This window comes from Furipterus horrens, unplaced genomic scaffold (genome assembly GCF_987537825.1).
Source record: "Furipterus horrens unplaced genomic scaffold, mFurHor1.1.pri manual_scaffold_7, whole genome shotgun sequence".
Taxonomy (NCBI): domain Eukaryota; kingdom Metazoa; phylum Chordata; class Mammalia; order Chiroptera; family Furipteridae; genus Furipterus; species Furipterus horrens.
Genome location: NW_028327177.1, coordinates 51,393,614 through 51,414,699, shown reverse-complemented (window position 1 = coordinate 51,414,699; position 21,086 = coordinate 51,393,614). Strand labels below are relative to the sequence as shown.

The following is a 21,086-nucleotide window of genomic DNA, read 5'->3' as shown; positions in this document are numbered from 1 at the left end:
ACTTTGACAGGATTATGTTAAATGATGGGCAAATTAGAGGATTTGTAATATGACAAACTAGAGAATTAAGAAAATTACCAATCTATTCTATCTATCTGTCTATCTATCTATCTATTATCAATTATCTATATATCTGTCTCAGTAGTTCTCAACTAAGGGCTATTTTGTACTTTCCCTACCCTCCAGGGTCATTTGGCAATGTCTAGAAACAATTTTAGTTGTCACAACTGGGAGGTGTTACTGGCATGTGGTGGATAGAGGCCAGGAATGCTGCTAAACATCCTACAATGCAAAAATCAGCCTCTCTTCCCCAAAGGATTACTTGTCTCCAAATATCAACAGTTCTAAAATTGAAAAATTCATTTTATTTATTTATTCTCTTATTCTCTCTCTCTCTCTCTCTCTCTCTCTCTCTCTCTCTCTCTCTACAGAAACTTAGTTGAATTGTATTGACTTGCATATAGTCAAAGAAAGAATGATAAGTAAACTAGATATATGAAGAATGTATCATTCTGTCAGGAAACATAGATTGGACCCCTTGATTTTAACTTTGGATTTGGAAGCTAATTATAGTTTAGTTAAACTTCTTAAAGATTCTAGTCCTTTACTTGAAGCTAATAAAACAGAGCAGGAAACAGTATTTAATGTACGTTAGAACGTTTATCTTGAGAACTAATTAGAAATGTGCATTGACAGGAAATGTATCTATTTCTGATGGCTAAGCATGGGTTTTTATATTTATCTCTACATACGATAAAGTGTTCTCCCCAAAATTACCATCTAGCTCCTTCCTTTTCCATTGTTGTATTATTTTATTGCTGGCAAAACCTGTGGCCTTAAATAAATAAATGAAGGTAATTCATTGCCAAAGAATTCCCATTAATGAGCATAAAGAGAATGAAGGAATAGAAAATGGCTACTAGAACAGCACCATCATTATTGTTGCAAATTAAATCCAGTGATGAATGCTGAAATTCAGGGTAAAATTTTGTGGAAAAACGGGACAGATAATCTCAAAATATCTTTCCCCAAACATTTAATTATAAAGAAAAGGGTCGTGTATGTATTTGTTTTCTATTGTTGCATAACAAATCACCACAAACTTCATGGCTTGTAATAACATTTATTTATTATAACAGTTTCTATGAGTGTGGAGTCCAGGCAAAGTCTTCTGCTCAGTGTCACGGATCAAAATCCAGGTTTTTAGCAGTTTGTGTTCTCATTTGGAGCTCAGGTTTCTCTTCCAAGCTCATCCATATCATTGGAGGAATTCAGTTCCTGTGCTGGGGAGCTAAAGACTGCTTTTCTGATGACTGACAATCAGGGCCCTTCTCATCTTCTAGATGCACCCTGTTTCCTACTATGGGGCCTTCTCCACAAGGTACAGTTTTCTCCTTGCAGGTCAGCAGAATCTCTTCAAATTCAAATTTCTCCAAAGTTCTTTGAGGTCTCATTTCAATAATTTAGGCCCACCCAGGATAATCTGTCTTTTGATTCACTCCAACCGTTCATGACCTTAATTAAATCTGTAAAATTCCTTCTGCAGTACATTATCGCGGAAATTCTCTTCCCTATTTTTTGCAACTATTCTGTAAATCTAAAATTATTTCAAAATAAAAAGTTTTAAAAAAATCAGCAGTCTTCTATGTCAGTTGGTTAAGTTCAGAGACCTAATGATTTGAAGCTAAACATTCCCATTCGATGGTGTAAGTGACTGCAAGAATGAAACTTATCATTTGTTCTCCACAGGAAATGGCAGGAAATCTAGTATGGGAGGCAAAGCCAGGTGTAGTAAGGAAATGGCCACAAACACTAGGAATTAGCGAGAAATCTGATCAAAAGAAGGAAGGAGATCATGACACATCAAGTACCTAAAATGTGCCAAGTACTGTGCTAGATCCTTCTATACCCATTAACTTATGAAACAATTATGATCCCAATTTTACTGATCAAAAAATGAGTCTCAGAATTGTTAAGGACAAATAGGAGTGGATCTCAAAATTTGAACAATGTAGTTCTAGCTGACTTAAAGCTTAGGTTTTTTTATATTACATCACCAACATAGAATAACCAAACCATCTTGACAGATGAGAAAAGTGAAAGAATATTAGAATAATACAGATAAGAAACAAGGACCACAAAGCATCCTACTTTTTAGGATGTAGAACTGATGTGAAACGGGTTCATCAAGGAAAAGGAGGTGGTGTGATGATATAGCAAACTCCAGCATAATTTATGAAGTCATCATTAAAAAAAAAAAAGAGGCCAAACCAACAGATGGGGCAGAGTAGAGAACATTCTACACCCCTGTTCAATTCTGAAGTCAGGTGAGATGGCTGACTCTGCCAGGAACTCTGTTCCTTTGTACCAGAGCTGTGGGCCCAAAGACCAGGATCCAGTGCTGGAACAAAGAGACCCGGGAGGAACTACACAGATTGCATGTTTCCTGTCTAAGGAAGAACCAGGTAAGAGCAGCTGAACTAGTTATGGCACCTGGGAGCAGTAAAGGGAAACTCAGACAGAATCTCATCATTCTACTGAGCCAATATCAGGAATGGACAAAAGATAGGGTTGGTGACTCATGGACTGGCTCTGTCTTCAAGACTCAGGAACTATTAGGTCTGTTTGGCAGCAAAGAATATTTGGGTAAGTGTGAGGACAGCAGGGAAAGATTCCTGCCTCTGTCAGGGTTTGTTCAGGAATGTGCATGTGTGTGGTGGGTATTAGCAAAGCGTTCTAAGCAAGGACCAGAAAGAAACAGGCAAAAGAAAAGTTGCTGAAATGTTCACTAAGAGAGAATAACATCCACCTTTCACTTCTTTGAAAAGTATATTGAACTGGAGATGATTGGCAGGTATATTTAGTATCAATAAGACCTTTGACAAGGTCTCCCTACATATTCTTGCATATGATACATAATTAATTTACTGTGATATTTATTGAGTATTATGGATGAATGTTAGTTCAATTCTGTGAATTAATTAAATATTTTAAATCAATGGGTCCTGATTCATTTTAAGAAGAGTGTCAATAGTCGGTATTCCTATTCAATCTTTTCTCTAATGACAGAATCCAGAGAATGACAATTTCCAGGTGGTATACCTGCACAAAGAGCCAGGACTCAGTTCAGCTGTCAACAGAGGACCACCATTGACTGTTTTCAGAGTAGACAGGACAAAATTAGATTTGGAATTGCATTAAAGAGTAGGAAACAGAAGGAAACAAATTAGCAAGCATTCTTCTTCCTGGAAATGGGATTCCTGCATAGATATTTAATTAGCTCTGTTTTTCTTAACCTCATTTCAGGAATTTATTTTAAAAGCTTATTGCATTAGTAAAAATTTTAGTACAATTCTTCTCTAACATATTGAGACAATTTTTGTATACACTGCATTTTGACTAGAGTATATTGGCATCATGTAAAAGTGAACAATGACAAAAACTTAGCATTTTTTTTCATATAGAGAACAAATAGTCTTTTCTTTTGGTATTATTGGTTCCCTGTTATAACGAAGAAAAGGAAGACCCAGTTTATCTTTTTCACACAATTTTCTATTTTCAACACTGAATTTTTTAATTTCATAAAAAACAGGAGAAATCTACTTTAATGCATAATGGGGCTCAGGAATTTAATATTTTGTCATTTACCCAATTTTCTTATCTTCCCTACCCATAAAATTATTTTATAAATAATATCTTTATTGTTATATGGTTCACATACCACTCAATTCAATAATTTTAGTATATTCACAACATTATGTATCCAGCACCACAATAAATATGAGAACACTTTCATCACCCTTAAACCAACCCCATGCTCTTTAGCCATCACCCTCCATCCCCAACCCCTTTATCTCCACCACCTCTAGGTGACAACTAACCTACATTCTGTCTCAAAAGATTTGCCTATTCTGAACATTTCATATAAGGGAGTCATACGATACTTAGTCTTCTGTGACTGGTCATTTTCATTTAGACTTATTCATGCTTTGGAATCAGTACTTCCTTTTGTATTACTGAATAGTAGTTCATTGTGTGGATGTACCACATTTTATTCACCCATTCATCTGTTCATGAACATTTAAGTTTCCACTTTCTGACTGTTGTGCATATGCTGCTATGAATATTTGTGTACACATTTTTGTGTGGACATATGTTGTCATGTTTTGGAGCTATATTCCTAAGAGCTGAATTGCTAGGTCATATGGTCATGCTGTTTAATTTTTTGAGGAGTTGACAGACTGTTTTCTGAGGTGGCTGCCAATTTCTCCTGTCTTTACCAACACTTATCATATGTCTTTGATTATAGCCATCTCAGTGAATGTGAGCTTGTATCTTATTGTGATTTCGATTTCCATTTTCCTAATGACTAATACTGTTGAACATCTTTTCATGTGCTTATTGGCCACTGGTTTTTCTTCTTTGGAGGGATGCTTATTCAGATCCTTTGTTCATTTTTCAATAAGATTATCTGTCTTTTATATTATTGAGTAGTAGGGGTTATTTATATATTCTAGGTATAAATCCCTTATAGGATTCATGACTTGCAAAATTTTTATTCTATGAGTCATCTTTTTATTTTTTGCATTTTCAATTTTTTTTATTACAGTTTTATTTTCAATATTATTTTGTATTGGTTTCAGGTGTACAGTATAGCATAGTGGTTAGACAATCATATACTTTACAAAGTCTTTTCATTTGTGATAGTGTTATTTGTATGTCAAAGTTTTCATTTTTATAAAGTTCATCTTGTCTGTTTTTTCATTTGTAGTTGCTACATTTTTTGTGTCATATGCAAGAAATTATTGTCTAGTCCAAGGTCACTGAGATTTAAGTCTATATTTTATTCTAAGGTTCTTGTAGTATTAGCTTTTATCATTTAGTTTTTGATCATTTTGAGTTAATTTTTGTATATGTTATGAAGTCTCTGTAAATAGATAGTACCTAGTAAGAGAGCATGCATAGTCTGGAGGCTAAGATTTGATAACTCGGGGCAGGAGAGGGGAACAGGAACTAGGACAGGGTCTGTGGGGAGAAAATATTGGGCGGGTACCTATAGGATGCCAATATACAGGCCCTCATGCATGTGGAAGGATGGTACATTTATCCTTTTCTGAAGAAGCATAACACTAACTTAATAGTGGTTCCTCCTAATGAATAATAATGAATGAGGAAATTAGTTTTGTAGTATATATTGGGTAAACTTTCATTAGTGGTGATTTAATCTGTTTTGCTTTACTCTGACTTTTTCTTCTTTTCCTTTTTTAATGTAATAGAATATTTTAAGAGCTTGCTGATAAGTATAAATTTGTTTGTAGCAAAACTTTCTCTTCTATCAGTTAATTTGAAAATTGAACAACTGAAAAGAAATGACCAAGAAACATTACAATGGACTGACCCAATGCATTACTGCTCCAGGTAGTTTTTGAAAATAGATGTGGTTAGGATTAACACAGGAGAATGTGTCACACCTAAGTGAGTAACAAATGAAAGTTTAAGAGAAAGAGTAGTGTAGCATTGACATTGATAGGAATTAACGAAACAAAAAGTCACTGGATGCCAGATGAGAATGTAGCAGGTCCAGACAAACTCCAGCACTAGCCCTGTGGTTGCAGAGCTTCTCTGGGCTTCCCTCGGGCCTTCCCTCATGGGCACACCTTGGTCAGTCTTCCAGATATTGCTAGAAACTGAGCACCCACTGATGATACCAAGAAGATGTGGTCCCTGAAAGCATCTTGTGTGGGAGCCAATACAGAGGACAGCAGTCTAAAAGATCCTCTAACATGACTTGGCCAGTGTTGCTTATTTGGTTGGAGTGTCTTCCTGTGACTGAAGGGTTGTCGATTCAACCCTTGGTCAGAACACATGCCTAGGTTGTGGGTTAATCTCGGTGCATACGATCACTGTCAGGGCATGTATGGGAAGCAGTCTATTGATGCTTATCTCTTGCATTGATGTTTCTCTCCCTTCCCCTCTCTCTTGGGTGAGGATAAAAAATATTAGTTAACATGCAGTAACATGCTACATATTATCAACAGCTACAATTTCTTCACTAAGAAGGAAGAACACATTAAAAAGGAAAAAAAGATTTAATGAGTCCTTTTGATGAGTAGATCGCTTTCTCCTTAAAATAATTACATGCCTTAAGGTAAGTTAATTTGTATATAATTGTAAACCTTTCTACACATTCTCCCAAAAGTAATATTAGGTTTTCCCCATTATTTCTTATATTTTGTAGCCTGTCTCTATCAGGCAGCTCAATTTCAATGTGCAACTGTTTTTGAGAATTATTTCTTTTTCAGAGGATAATTGGTTTTGCTCATGAAAGTGATTGTTTTGAGTGGGAAATAGTTTTACCTATTCCTCTATATAAATAAGATTTCTGTTAGAGCAATATTGCTAAGGTCTAAGATTCTTTCACTTCTTGATAAATTATCTTCTAAAACTGGTAGATAAATTGTAAAATCACAGTGACAGAGACAGAAGAAACTTGCTACTCTTCTTGTTTAAATTACTTTGTAAGCTCACAAATAAAATGCTGTAATTCTGACAAGTTTCCACTGTAATATGAAACAGATAAAATATAATAAAAATTGTTCATGTTCTAAAACTGGACTGAGAAATTATTGTCCTTGAGTGGATGTCAAAATATTCTGGTATTAGAATTTTTATTTAACTTTCACAAAAATAAAAGCTCATTCTCCTACTTTTAAAATATTGTCATCTATGTTTGAATGTGAATCTGATGTATGTGTGAACAAGAAGGTACATCTTCCATTTCTCATCCAGGTTGTGCTAATTGTGTGGAACAAATGGAAGGTGAAGCTTCAGACAACCCTGCCTCTTGATATTGGATTAAACAGTTTCTATTTTCTTATATACTGTTTCTATTTTCTTATATGCCTGTGATATTTTGTATATTAAATTACCAGGAGTTGGAGAATGTTAGGATGTTAGCTTGAGAGAATGTATCAGATTCATCTAAGACATTTGTTAAAAATAACTATTTCAGGCACCCTCACCTTCCTCCCATCTCCCCTCCCCCAAACCCTCAAAGCTGTCAAGTCAGAGTCTCTGAATGTTACCCAGGGTATCTGTGTCTTTAATAAACATGCTCGGATACTTCTGAAGGTAAATCAGTTTTGGAAACATTAATCGCATCCATCCTCTCTATTTTACAGAAGAGAACATGAGGCTCAGCCAGCACTAAGCCATTCATGGTATTCTAACCCTGGGCTGTCAGAATTAGGGCAGAGGTTATCAGCGAAGTGCTAAGACCTTGGTTAAAGGCTTTAACCCCTCACCACTGCCCAGGGGTGGCTGAGGCCTTTTTTACAGTTGTATTGTACATCACCTCTGCCCAGTTCTGCTTTCCTCACATCCTAGAGGTGCTGATCATGAACAAATCCCCACTAAATGCTCCTATACACAAATCTCCTTCTCAGGGTCAGTTTCCCAGGAAACTCACCCTAAGTCAGAGGTCTACTAACAGATGAACAAAATTCTGTTCTGCTCAAACATCTATCAGTGTATTTCTCCAGCATGCAGCCAATGACATGGATTCCATCTTTTCTTACATTTTAGGACATTACTCAAGGGGAGGAAAAGAAGAGAAGATGGGTAAGCTACATGAAGGGCAACCATATTTTTACAACTCTCTTTTCAGTAACAAGTGATCTACCTTATCCAGGTGTACTCTATTCTGCCTAATCTGAAAGTAATGAATAATTATGGCAAAAATGGTCTAACAGAAATTCCAATGTATTGCATTAAGATTATTAATTGTATTAATATTACACATTCTCAGGTAGAAAATTTATTTCTCAATCTCATTTATGCCTGGCAATTTTGAGAAGATGACTGAATTATCAGTGCAAAAGATTTAATTAAAAAAAATAACAATGTATTCTAGAACTCATTAGATTCTTTGAATAATTTTTTCAAAGTTTTAGGCTTTCTTTTTAATCTCAGTGTTGTATTTCATTCTTCCTACATTTCAAAATTTCAGTTTCTAATAAAAGATTAATTTCAGTGAATCTAATTTTAGTGCATCTGAAGCAATGCAATTATTGATTAAAATGAAATTATTATTTAGGTTAGATGAGGAAACTATATCAAACTAACTTTTTTTCATAGGAAATTCAGAAACATTTAAAGACGAATGCTAACTGTACCTAATCTAGAAAAACACTATGTATAACTAGGGTTTGTTTCTATTTACAATTTTATTCAATTTTTATCCTATTCAGGGAAAATACAATATGTAAACTATTATAAAATTTTTTTATTCTAGATTCTTTAAGGAAAATCACATATTCAATAAACTTACTGGATATTTGGTATATGCCAGTTTAAGTTTAAGGGTACAAGATAAATATGATTTTGTTCCTTCTACCAAAAAACTTATCATCTATAAAAGAGACAGATATTTAAGCAGATAAGCAAATTATGTAATAACTACTATAATATTACCAACTTCATTATTGTTGTTAACATTGTTATAGCTGTTAACTGTGGAACATAATATGAATAACAAATAGTCTCAAGTTTTTGTTACAATTAATGAGAAACTCTGAATGAAAAAGGTGTTGACATGGGTATTTTTTAAATTTTATTTATTTATTTTTAGAGAGAGGGGAAGGGAGATACAGAGAGAGGGAGAGAAACATGGATGTGCAAGGGAAACATTAATCAGTTGCCTCCTGACTGGGAATTGAACCTGCGACCTTTTGGTCGGCAGGATGATGCTCGGTCCACTGATCCACATAGCCAAGGAAGACATAAGTATTTTGAAGCTTTAAAACACAGGATGAGACAGTAGTTTTTAAATTTTTATTTATTTAAATTGGGGAGTAAGTCATAAATACATAAAATTAACCATTTTAAAGTAAACAAATCAGTTGCAAGTAGTGCATTTGCAATGTTCTACAACCAATTCTATCTAGTTCCAAAACATTTTCATCACCCTGAATGGGAATCCCATACTCATTAATTAGTTACTCCTCTGGCAATTACCAATCTGTGCTCTATCTGCATGGATTTACTTCAGGTTTTTCATATAAAAAATTATACAGTATGTGACCCTTTGTGTCTGTTTCCTTTCACTTAGTATAATGTTTTTGATGTTCATTCATTACTTATGGATGCACCATAATTTGTTTATCCACTCATAGATTGATGGCCATTTGGGCTATCTCAACCATTTGGCTATTGTGAATAGTATGGCACCATTTTACAGTCCTACCACCTATATATATGGATTCTGATCTTCCGTATCCTCACCAACAGTTAGTTTCCCTTTAAAAAAAAAAAATCGTAGTCATCTTTGTGAGTGTAAGTTTGTATACATTTTGGTTTTGATTTGCATTTATCTAATGACTAATTATTTTGAGCATCTTTTTATGTGCTTTTTGGTCATTTGTATAGCTTTGTTGGAGAAATGTTCAATAATTTTTGTCTTTTTATTTTTTATCAGGTTATACTTTTATTGTTGAGTTATAAAAGTTTTCTATGTATTCTGGACCCTTCTCGGTTATATTATTCGCAAATACTTTCCTCCATTATGGTGAAACTTTCTTTCGTGATCCCCAACATATAAATGTTGCTGAATATCTCCCCCAAGAAGCCTACTCTGGTTCTTTCCAGTGTCCTCCACCTTCTTTATTTTATATGAACTTTTATATAAATCATATTTATTTGCTAGCTTGTTGAGGGAAGGAGAAAAGACAAAGCTGGTTTAAAATTCTGGTTAATTATATATCAGTCCTTGTAGTCCTATTTCATATTCTCCCTGGGAATAATGAATGAAGGGAATAGTTTTATATATGCCTACAAGTCATTATTTTTCAAATGTTTTATAAGGAATATATTTAAATTGTTCTCTCTGAATTTCAAGAATGGTAAATAATTATCTAACTAGCCAGCTTAGCCATACCTCCAATATAGTTTGACTGATCTGACTGGCATTGGTATTAATTCTAATTATGAGATTGAAATCTTATTGAAGAAGTGAGAAATGCTCATGTCTGGAGGTCCAAATCATGTTGTGAAACTTGTTTATGAGTATTTTAAAGTGTGCAAAATATTGTTGACTTTCCTTTTATTTGGTGTGTTATGTTTTTTATTTTCACTTAACAAATGCACAAAGTATTCTGATTCCTGTTAAGGTCCACTTGTGACCTTGATCCCTTAAAGCTATCTTTTTTCCAATTAGTAAACGCTGAATTAGAATACTGTTTAAATTATTTAAAATTTTTCAGTGGTAAAGTATTTAAATTAAAATTTTGAGGTCAATTTTGAGTCTGAACTCTGCCATGAACTAGCATGTTGTCCTTGGGTGAGTGGTTTGCACCCTCTGTGTCAGCACCAATGGGAAGAAGATAGTAAGTACCCACTGATCTTCTACATTCTTGAGTTTGTAATTTCATGTTATTATGCACCTGATTATATGGTTTGCTTTAGTAATTACATTTTGATTTTTGTAATATCTAGATTTTGGCAGTCTTTGTAAATCAAAATATTCCCAAGGCATGGACCGTGTTTCTTTCTTGTATGTTATCTTTCATTAAAACCCAGTACAGTTTTGAGCACGGAGTAGTTTTTCATAAATCTTTGTTGAGTAAATAGGCCTTGAGAATTTTAAAAAATATCAAAAAGCCAAATGTTATTAGCACCAGATATTTATGAGTTTATAGAAATGACTTTAAAATTTATTAGGGATCCCCTGCTATGAGGTATATCACTGCCACTAAGGATCCAGATTAAGGTTTTCATGAACTCAGTGACTTCTCTAATTCCATCTCCTTTCCTATGCCAAGGATATATTCTCTCTCTTACAAGCATTGGAATCTCAATTTAAATATGTCTTCTTAATTTAAAAAATGTAATAAGTCTGGTTTATTTTAGGGCATAAATAGAATTTTTTTCAAACGTGGCTTTTACATGGTTCCAGGGATGTAAAACTTAAATTGTATTCCATGTGCATTAGTGAGGAGGGAAGGGATTGAGGTGTTGGAGGATTTATGTCCAATTTACCTGGCATAAACAATTCAAAAATGGAGTGAGAAAGAAGGGGACTCTGTTTCTATGATATTGGTTAAATAAAAATCACCCAAAACTCTGTATTTCTCAAATATTCAAGTTATTGTACATCTTTAAAATCATACTGAGATTCAGAAACTAGAAATCAACAATTAAATCATAATATTCTAGTGGATGGAAGGTCAACAAATATTCTTAGCATTCATATTATCTGTCTTAATGACACTTTGGGGACTAGTGACCTTTCAAAAGTTCTAATTAACAAGAGATGGTAAATTGAAATTAACTCTACAATACCCATTATTATTGATTTCAAATGTGTACAATATTGTTGATTTTTTTTTTTTGCTCTGTGTTGTATTTATCACCTTGTTTCATTAAGGTATAAGGACTTTTTTATGGCCACTTGAGACATATCCTTTAAGGTTATTTTTCCCTAAAGCACTAATCTCTTCCTATAGTGATGATTTTTAGGTTAAATTTTTTGGAGCATAAATATAAAGGTTGCCAAGGAAATGCAATGTCCTTGTTATTTATAAATGTCTATTAGTCTAAAACAAGTAGCCTTGCTTCTGAGTGTCAACTCCACTGACGACAGTGGCTGAAGGTGTGTAGAATGCTTCTATAAGGCTTCATTGCTCTTGAGATACACATACAGCCTGGGGGTGGTTCCTGTTGGGTTCCTGACTTCCTGTAAGTTCTGGGACATGCAAACTGGAATGTCAGACACAAAATGCTAATGTATTTCACTGAGAATAAGCAACTCAGATTTATGAAGAGAGGAACATGTGAGACATACTTGTAAAAATACCATCTCCCTTCCTTACAACCATCTGATGAGATGCCATTGCACTATGTAGAATTGAGGAAACTGAGACCTGATATGTGTGAGGAACTTTCCTAAGGCTCTCCGCGACACACCCATGCCATTAATTTATTTCAAGTTGCTTCATTTCCTTCCCTGTAATTGCTCTTTTCTCTGCTCTCCTAATTGTCAAATCCCTGAGACAAAAGAATTTAGTCCAGTGCATGCTTTTTCTTTCTCCCTAATACATAGAAATTTATCTCTTACTCTGACACACACATGCCCAATATTTACTCTAAGCTGTTTCTCATAATATTATGAATAAAAAATCCTCACAATACCCTTTTGTGAAGTTTTTAAAAATGTGTTTTATTTATTTTTTGAAACATTTTATTTTTCAAGTACAGATGACATACAGTATTATTTTAGTTTCAGGTGTACACATAGTGATTAGATATTATATAATTTACTAAGTGATCATCCCGATAAATCTCATACCTATCTGACACCATACATAGCTATTAGAATATTGTCTATATTCCTGGTGCTGTGTTGTAACATCCCCATGACCATTCTGTAACCACCAATTTGTATGGCTTTATCCCTTCACCTTTTTCACCCATCCTCCCAATCCCCTCGCTTCTGGCAACCATCAAAATGTTCTTTGCATATATGAGTCTGTTTCTTTTCTGCTTTTCATTTTGCTTTTCAGATTTAACTGTTGATAGATATGCATTTATTATCATTTTTTAACCTTTTTTTCTTCTTAAAGAAGACCCTTTAACATTTCATGTAATACTGGCTTGGTAATGAACCCCTTAAGCTTTTTCTCTTCTGGGAAGCTCATTATATGTCCTTCAATTATAAATGATAGCTTTTCTGGATAGAGTAATCTATGGTGTAGGTCCTTACTTTTCATCACTTTGAATATTTTTTGCCAATCCATTTTGTCTACAAAGTTTCTGTTGAAAAATCAGCTGCAAGTCTTATGGGAGCTGCCTTGTAGGTAACTAACTAATTTTCTCTTGATGCTTTTAATATTCTCTGTCTTTTATCTTTTGCAATTTAATTATGATGTGTCTTGGTGTGGTTCTCTTTAGGTTCATCTTCTTTGTGACTTTGTGCTTTCTGGACTTGTATGTCTATTTCCATCACCAGGTTAATAAAGTATTCTGTCATTTTTTTAAATAGTATTGCAATTTCTTACTCCCTCTGTTCTCCTTACAGCACCCTTATAATGTGAATGTTGGCATGCTTGAAGTTATCCCAGAGGCCCTTTACACTATCCTCATGTTTTCTGATTCTTTTTTTTTAAACAGGCTTAATTCACTTTATTTTCCTTGTATAAAATTATGTGGTGGTCACAGCTGGAGCCTGAGTCCTCTGCAAAGAAACTCTGGTGTGGGTCTTTACAAGACGGTCAGTGAATTCCTGATAGAGAGACTTGGTGAACACAGTCTCTTTCCAGAGATAGCTGTAAGTCTTAGAGATGGCATCAAAGATGATCTTGGAAAATTTGTCCAGACTGGTAGTGCAGCCCCTGGCTGAGGTATAGCAGTCATTGGTACCAGTCATCAGCAGCAGCTTCTTGGGCACAGGGGCTGAGACAATGCCAGTGCTCCTGGGGGCAGGGATGAGGTGCACCAGCACAGAGCCACAGCACCTAGTCACCATGCAAGGCATGGTGTGGGGCTTGCCAATCTTGTTCCCCCAGTGGTCTCACAGCACGGGGGCAATAGAGAGCTTGGCTAGGATGATGGCCCTGCAGATGGCAGTGGCTACTTCCTTTGAGGACTGAACACCCAGACCAACCTGTTCATTGTAGTCCTCAATGGTGACAAATGCCTTGAACTAGGTCCTCTGACCTGCATGTGTCTGCTTTTGCATGGGCATAATCTTCAAAACCTGATCCTTGAGGGATGCCCCCAAGAAAAAGTCAATGATCTCAAATTATTTGATGAGCAGAGAAAGACAGATCTCCTTCGGGGACTTTATTTTCATGTCCTTGACCAGGCGGCCCAGCTTGGTGGCAGGTATCCACTCCTTGTCCTTGGTTTTGCCTCCACAAGCTCCATGGTCTCTACCATGACCCCAACCCCAGCCATGACCTCGGCCCTGGCTGCTGCTGCCAAATCCTCCATGGAAGCTGCCGCAGCCTCCCATTCCAGGGCCGCTGGGGCCTCCAGGCCCTCCTGCAACACCAGCATCATCTGCTATTTGGTTTTTCCTGGTAAACAAGGTCTTCCGTTTTATTTATTTATTTTTTGGCTATTCTTATTTGGTGTTTTTTTTTTTTTTTTTTGCTTCCTTATATTCCAAATTGCTGATTTGATTCTCAGCTTCATCTGCTGTACTTATTGATTCCCTGTCATGTATTCTTCATTTCTGACTGGTTCTTTTTTATGTTTTTTACTTCTGTTTTTATGTTTTCTATTTCTTTGTTCAAGTTCTCATTAAGTTCATCTACTCTTCCCCTAAGTTCATTGAGCATTCATATAATCAGTGTTTTGAACTCTGCATCTGGTAGATTGCTCGTTTCATTTTGTTTAGTTCTTTTTCTGGAGTGTTTGTATTTGGGACATGTTCTTCTGTATCCTCATTTTGGCAGTTTCCCTGTGTTTGCTTCTAAGTGTTAGATAGAGCTGCGATGTCTCCCGGGCTTGGTAGATTGGCTTATGTAATAGGTGTTCTGTAGGGTCTAATGACATGACCTCCCTGATCATCCAGGCTGGGCATCCTAGTGTGTCTCTGTGTGAGTTGTCTGCACCCTCTTATTTTAGTTGAGATTTAATAGCTGTTGGCCCATCAATAGGAAGAATTTACTCCCAGGCTGATCAGCTGTAAGGACTGGCTGTGCCCACCATGGAGGATCAGTTGTGCAGCATCCTTCCCCACAGAATAGGACTTACTTAAACAAGGCTCTGGTACCCACTGAGTCTGTCCCTTGAGTGTGTTGCTTGTGGAGGTGGTTGGGTGGTGGGGCTTTGATGTGGTCTTAAGCTGCCCACCAGGTGCTTCAGCTCTGCAGCCTCCCAGGAGGTATAGGTCAAGGTCAGCCACCACCTGTGCTCTTCCTGGGGCCACCTGGCATGGGCTACAAAGTGATCTGCAGATGGCTGCTACTTGTGCTGTTCCTGGGCTAACAGTGTGAGCCAGGTTGATGGACACTCAGATATGGTATGCACCAGCTGACTCTGGGGAGATGGGGCTCATCAAAGGGACAATGGCCTTTGCCAGCACTTTTGTCTGGGATAAAGCTGCCCTCCCCCAGCTCTCACCCTGATACTTGTCAACTCAGTTCTTCCCTGTATGTCTCTGGTGCATTCCAAGCTGCTGCCTCAATGCTAGAGCTCAAAGAGAGCGTGTACAAGTAAGAGGAACTGGCTGGAGCTCCAGGAGCCTTCTTCTCACTCAGCCACAATCCCCTCTTGCTTTTACATCTAGAAGTTATGGGGACTTCTCTTCCTGGCACTGGAACCCTGGGATGGTGGGCCTGGTGTAGGGCTGGGACCCTCCACTGTCGGGTGGAACCTCTGCATTTGATATATCCATCCTGATATTTATTCATCTCACATGGGTGTTAGACCAACCCTTTCGAAATCTCTGCTCCTCCTTCCAGTTTCAGTGTGGCTTCTTCTTTACTTCCCTAGTAGCAGGACTTCCATTCAACCAGATCAGGCTGTTAGTTTAGTTGTAATTTTAATGTGATTGTGGGAGGATTCAAGTACCACATTTACTTATACCACTTTCTTCAGTAAAAGTCTATAACATTTTTTTTAATAGGTAAAATTAAAGACAGTCTTTAAAATGTTTTTGAGTTAATATTTAACAACATAGCTATTTAATTTTGTACTCTCTTCTATTATTTAATTTATGCATGTGAAAATAGTGAGCATACCATGACTACTTATATTTAATCATTATTTAGCAGCTAAATTGATTCTACAAACCATAAAATTCTGAGGAAAATAAATTTTAAAAAACTCAAAAGTTAACATAATGGGTATGTAACTGACTTTAAGATGTAAATATATCATTCCATATGATATAAAAAATTAATAACTCATCATTTAATCTCCCCCTGTGCCAATGTTGGAGTTTTTATAATATCTGTGTGTACCTAAGGAGGCCCTTATACCTTTCCTAACAAAGGAGGACTGGGGTAACTATATGTTTGCAAAGCAGAAGACGAGACCTTGTTTAGAATCTGTGTTTATATGGCAGAAATGCTTTTTGTGTGTTAAATTCATAGAAGAAAATTAAAGTCATAGAGAAGAATATGGAACTAGATGGTCTGTCTTGGTCAAAACTGACATATAAGAACATTTCCAGGGGAAGTTGTTCTGGTTCTCATGCCCACTAACCCAGGTGTTGCATTTGCCCACCACACATTGCTTTTGGATATCTGAACCAGAATTTGCCTTTTTTCCCTGATCAAGAAAAACAAATGTAGTGACCTTTTCTCTGTTGATCTCCTTACAAATATTATCATTATTTTTCCACTTTGATCATGTTTTTTAAGTATGATCTATTAAAATGTTTCTCAGTTAGGAGAATTACTGGCCTACAATATCTTAAAAATGCTAAGGTTCTTGTGCAATATTATAGTAGAATATAGAGGTGAGCAAAAGTAGGTTTACAGTTGTCTGTGTGGACAAAGGCATGCAAGTTACGATTATTACAACAGCTTTATTAACTCTGTGTTTCCATACTCACAATTGTGAACCTACTTTGCCAAGCCCTGAAACACTGGATATGGGTCATAGATAATTAGGTCCACTTAGCAGCCTTGAGTTGTGGGTGGGGAGATGGTTTCAACTGGAAAATTTAGCTCTCTCTGAATTTTGTTACTGATGGTCAGGAAAGTTAATTTGAATTTTAATATCGCACATACCTGATACAGCTAGAATTTCTTTGTTGCCCATGAAATATACAAATAGATAAGAACCTATGGTATTGTAGTCATGAAATAATCAAGTGTTAAGGTAAGAAGGGCCCTAGAAATACTCTAACCCTGTCCCTCATTATTGCTACAAGTGTGTCTTTCAAATGACTAGAAAAAATTAATAGTAGAAACATACTTATATAAAAGGGAGGAGTTGTTTAATCTTTTTGTTATTTTATCTGTACACTAAAATAATAGATATTTCTGCTTTGTAATATGTTTTTGTTTTTAATTGGTATTTGTTTTGTTTTGTTTTTCAGACCCTTCCCCCACCTGATATTTGCTTTTTACTTTTATTATTATATAATTATGATCAAATATCAACAAAAGGAGACCACTGATGGAAACAAAGGGTGACTTCTAGCAGTCATGTGTGACATAGGAGGAGACTTGTTCTCGTTTTTCTTTTGCCATGACTGAAGGTGACACCACGCATATGCTTTAGTGCCTCACACTGTGGTCAGTGTCATTGCTTGCTGAGGGCTACTGTACAGATGAGGTCAACCAAAGGCTGAGGGTGTTTCCAAGACCATCAAGGTGTCTCCCTTCAACCTTTATCCAGTGCACCAGGACCCCAAAGCTGAGAAGCACTCTCTGTGTTCCCTGTGGTTCTGGGTGCTTCCCTGAAGCTGCTTCCCCAGCTTCTCCTGCACATTTAGAATAGGGACAGGGTTTCAGAGTCACTCATGTGATTCTTCTTCTTGACCAAACCATGGGCTAGAAAAGGTGCTAAGTTTCTAATTAAGTCACATCTTTCAAATGACCTGTCTAAATGGAATGGTGTTATGGCAATTACTCAATCAAAGCTCTAGGTCATTGGTTTCCTGAGTTAGAAGAAAAATGTAATAATGGAGTTAAACTTGACAGGAGTCTTATACCTATTTCTGAGCACTCCCACACTTTCTGGAAAGACTGACTAATGTGGACATGAAATTATAAAGGAAACATGAAAGTCAAAATTGAAAAATAAGCTGTGACTCTTTATTAATGTATACAATTATTTATTTATTAATTATTTTTAATGTTAGATTTTTCCCAGGGGATAATAGTAAAATTTATTTTCTTGAGTTTTGTTGTTGTTGTTGTTGTTGTTCAACTGCACAATCCTTAGAGTTAGCTTTCATATAATATTCTAAACTATTCTATGTCTTGCTGGGCTTTGAAAGGCTGATATTAAAAAAACAAAACAAAACTTGGCTTGTAATTAATGTAGAACAGGAAATGTACATTTAAGTATAGAAAAGGATAGAAAAGACCAAATCTATCATTTATTAACTGTTATCTTTGGTCTCATTTTAACCATCTGAAAAATTGGAATGCTTATAATATTGTTATAATTAGACTTTTATGAAGGTTTAGCACTCAGTGTAAAGAGTTCACAAGATAATAGGTATTTAACTCATTTTATATTAAAGGACTTAATCCATGGAGTCAGGGAATCTGGAAGTGAAGAGAAGGATGGAGGCATGCTTCTGTGTATACAATTCCATATGATGTACTTTCATTCTTGTGACTGTTTATATAACTGGCACTTTGTACTTAATCCCTTCACCCTTTTCAACCCCTCCATATGTGTCTCTAATTTTATTCCCATTTACTATTCCTGGTTGCATTCTCTGCTAGATTGCAAAAAGTTATATGTAATTCAAAAGCATCCATAAATTGAAGTAAGCTTTTGGTATGTGCTTCCCCACTTTGTTAAATGTACATTAGAGTCAGATCTTCAATATAATATAAAGAATAGATGAAACACAGTCATAGTCAGAAATTTTAACACCCCATTGACTTCAATGGATAGATCTTCCAGACAGAAAATCAACAAGGAGATAGCAGCCTTAAACAATACACTAGATCAAATGGATTTAATTGATATCTTCACAACATTTCACCCAAAATCAGCAGAATATACATACTTTTCTAGTTTACATGAAATGTTTTCTAGGATAAGCCACAAGTTAGAACACAAAACAAGTCTCAAAAAATTTAGGAAGATTGAAATCAAATCAAGCATCTTGTCTGACCACATGCTATGAAACTAGAACACAATCACAAGACTAAAAAACACACAAAGGCATGGAAGCTAAATAACATGTTATTAAACAATGAATGGGTGAACAATGAAATCAAGGAAGAAATCAAAAGATACCTTGAAACCAATTGAAAATGAGGACAACAATCTTAAATCTGTTGGACCCTGGGAAAGCAATCTTAAGAGGGAAATTAATAGTATTATAGGCCTATCTCAAAAGACAAGAAAAAGCTCAAATAAACAATCCAACTTTACACTTAAAAGAACTTGAAAAAGAACAACAAAGAAAGCCTGAAGTAAATAGAAAGAAAAAAATAATAAAGATCAGAGCAGATGTGAACAAAATAGAGTCTAAAAAATGATACAAAAAAATCAATGAATCCAAGTGGTGGTTCTTCAAAAAGATAAACAAAATTGATAAACCTTTGACCAGACTCATCAAGAAAAAAAAAAGAGGACCCAAATAAATAAAATCAGAAATGAATGAGAAAAAAACAACAACTGACATCAAAGAAATACAAAGGATTCTAAGAAAATATTATGAAAAATGGACAACCTGGATGAAATGGATAAATTCCTAGGAACATAACAATCTTTCAAAACTAAGTCTGGAAGAATCTGAATAGAAAGATTATACCTAGTAAAATGGAAGCAGTAATCAAAAAAATCCCAACAAACAAAAGCCCTGGACAGCATGGCTTCACAGATGAATTTTGAAAAACATTCTCAGAAGAATTAACACCTCAAACTATTTCCTAAAATTCATTTTATGAGGCCAGCATTATCCTAACTCAAACACCAGATAAAGACACTACAAAGAAAGAAAATTATAGGCCAATATTCCCAATGAACAAAGATGCTAAAAACTTTTTTAAATTAATTAATTTATTTATTTTTTATTTATTTTATATTTTTATTTTTTAAATATATATTTTTTTATTTTTTAGATTTTCAATTACAGTTGTCCCATTTTTCCCCAATTTCTCTTCCCCACCCAGCCCACCCCTTCTCCCACAATCATATCCCTCCCTGTTGTCCATGTCCATGAGTCATTTATACACGTTCTTTGACTAAACCCTTCCCTTACTTATCCCCCTTCTCTCCCTCCCCTCCTCCCCCCTTTTGAATGCTATTATGCTCTTTGCCCTATTTAGTTCGCTTGTTTGTGTTGTTCTTTAGTTTCCTGTATTAGGTGATATCATATGGTATTTTTCTTTCTTTGCCTGGCTTATTTCACTAAGCATAATTCTCTCTAGTTCCATCCATGTTGTTGCAAATGGCAGGAGTTTCTTCTTTCTTTCTGCTACATAGTACTCCATAGTGTAAATGTACCACAGTTTTTTGATCCACTCATCTACAGATGGGCACTTAGGCTGTTTCCAGCACTTAGCTATTGTAAACAGTGCTGCAATGAACATAGGGGTGCATAAGTTCTTTTTAATAAGTGTTTTAGGATTTTTCGCATATAGTCCTAGCAGTGGAATCGCTGGTTCAAAAGGCAGTTCCATTTTTAGTTTTTTGAGATAATTCCATACTGTTTTCCATAGTGGCTGCACCAGTCTGCATTCCCACCAACAGTGCAGTAAGGTTCCCATTTCTCCACATCCTCGCCAACACTGTTGTTTGTTGATTTGTTGGTATTTTAATGGGGATTGCATTGAATCTGTAAATTGCTTTGGGTAGTATGGCCATTTTGATGATGTTGATTCTTCCCATCCAAGAACATGGTATTTGCTTTCATTTATTTGTATCTTCCTTAATTTCTTTCTTCAGTGTTATGTAGTTTTCCAAGTAGCAGTCTTTTATCTCTTTGGTTAAGTTTACTCCTAGGTACATTATTTTTCTTGTTGCTATGGTAAATGGTATATTTTTTTGTCTCTGTCTCTGATATTTTATTGTTGGTGTACAGAAATGCCTTAGATTTCTGTATATTTATTTTGTACCCAGCTATTTTGCCAAAATCACTTATTATATTGAGTAGTCTTTTAGTGGAGTTTATAGGGTTTTCTAGGAATACTATCATGTCACCTGCATATAATGATAGTTTTACTTCTTCCTTCCCAGTTTGGATGCCTCTTATTTCTTTTTCTTGTCTGATTGCTGTGGCTAGGACTTCCAACACTATGTTGAATAGGGGTGGAGAGAGTGGACAGCCTTGTCTAGTTCCTGAATTCAGGGGGAATGCTTTCAGTTTTTGACCATTGAGTATGATGTTGGCTTCAGGCTTCTCATATATAGCCTTAATTACGTTAAGGTATGCTCCCTCT

General features: G+C 35.6%; 1 pseudogene; it reads right to left on the bottom strand.

Annotated features, from left to right (window-relative positions):
- Positions 1–13,195: 13,195 nt before the first annotated feature.
- Positions 13,196–21,086, bottom strand: part of LOC150004446 (small ribosomal subunit protein uS5 pseudogene) — a 142,103-nt pseudogene continuing 134,212 nt past the window's right edge.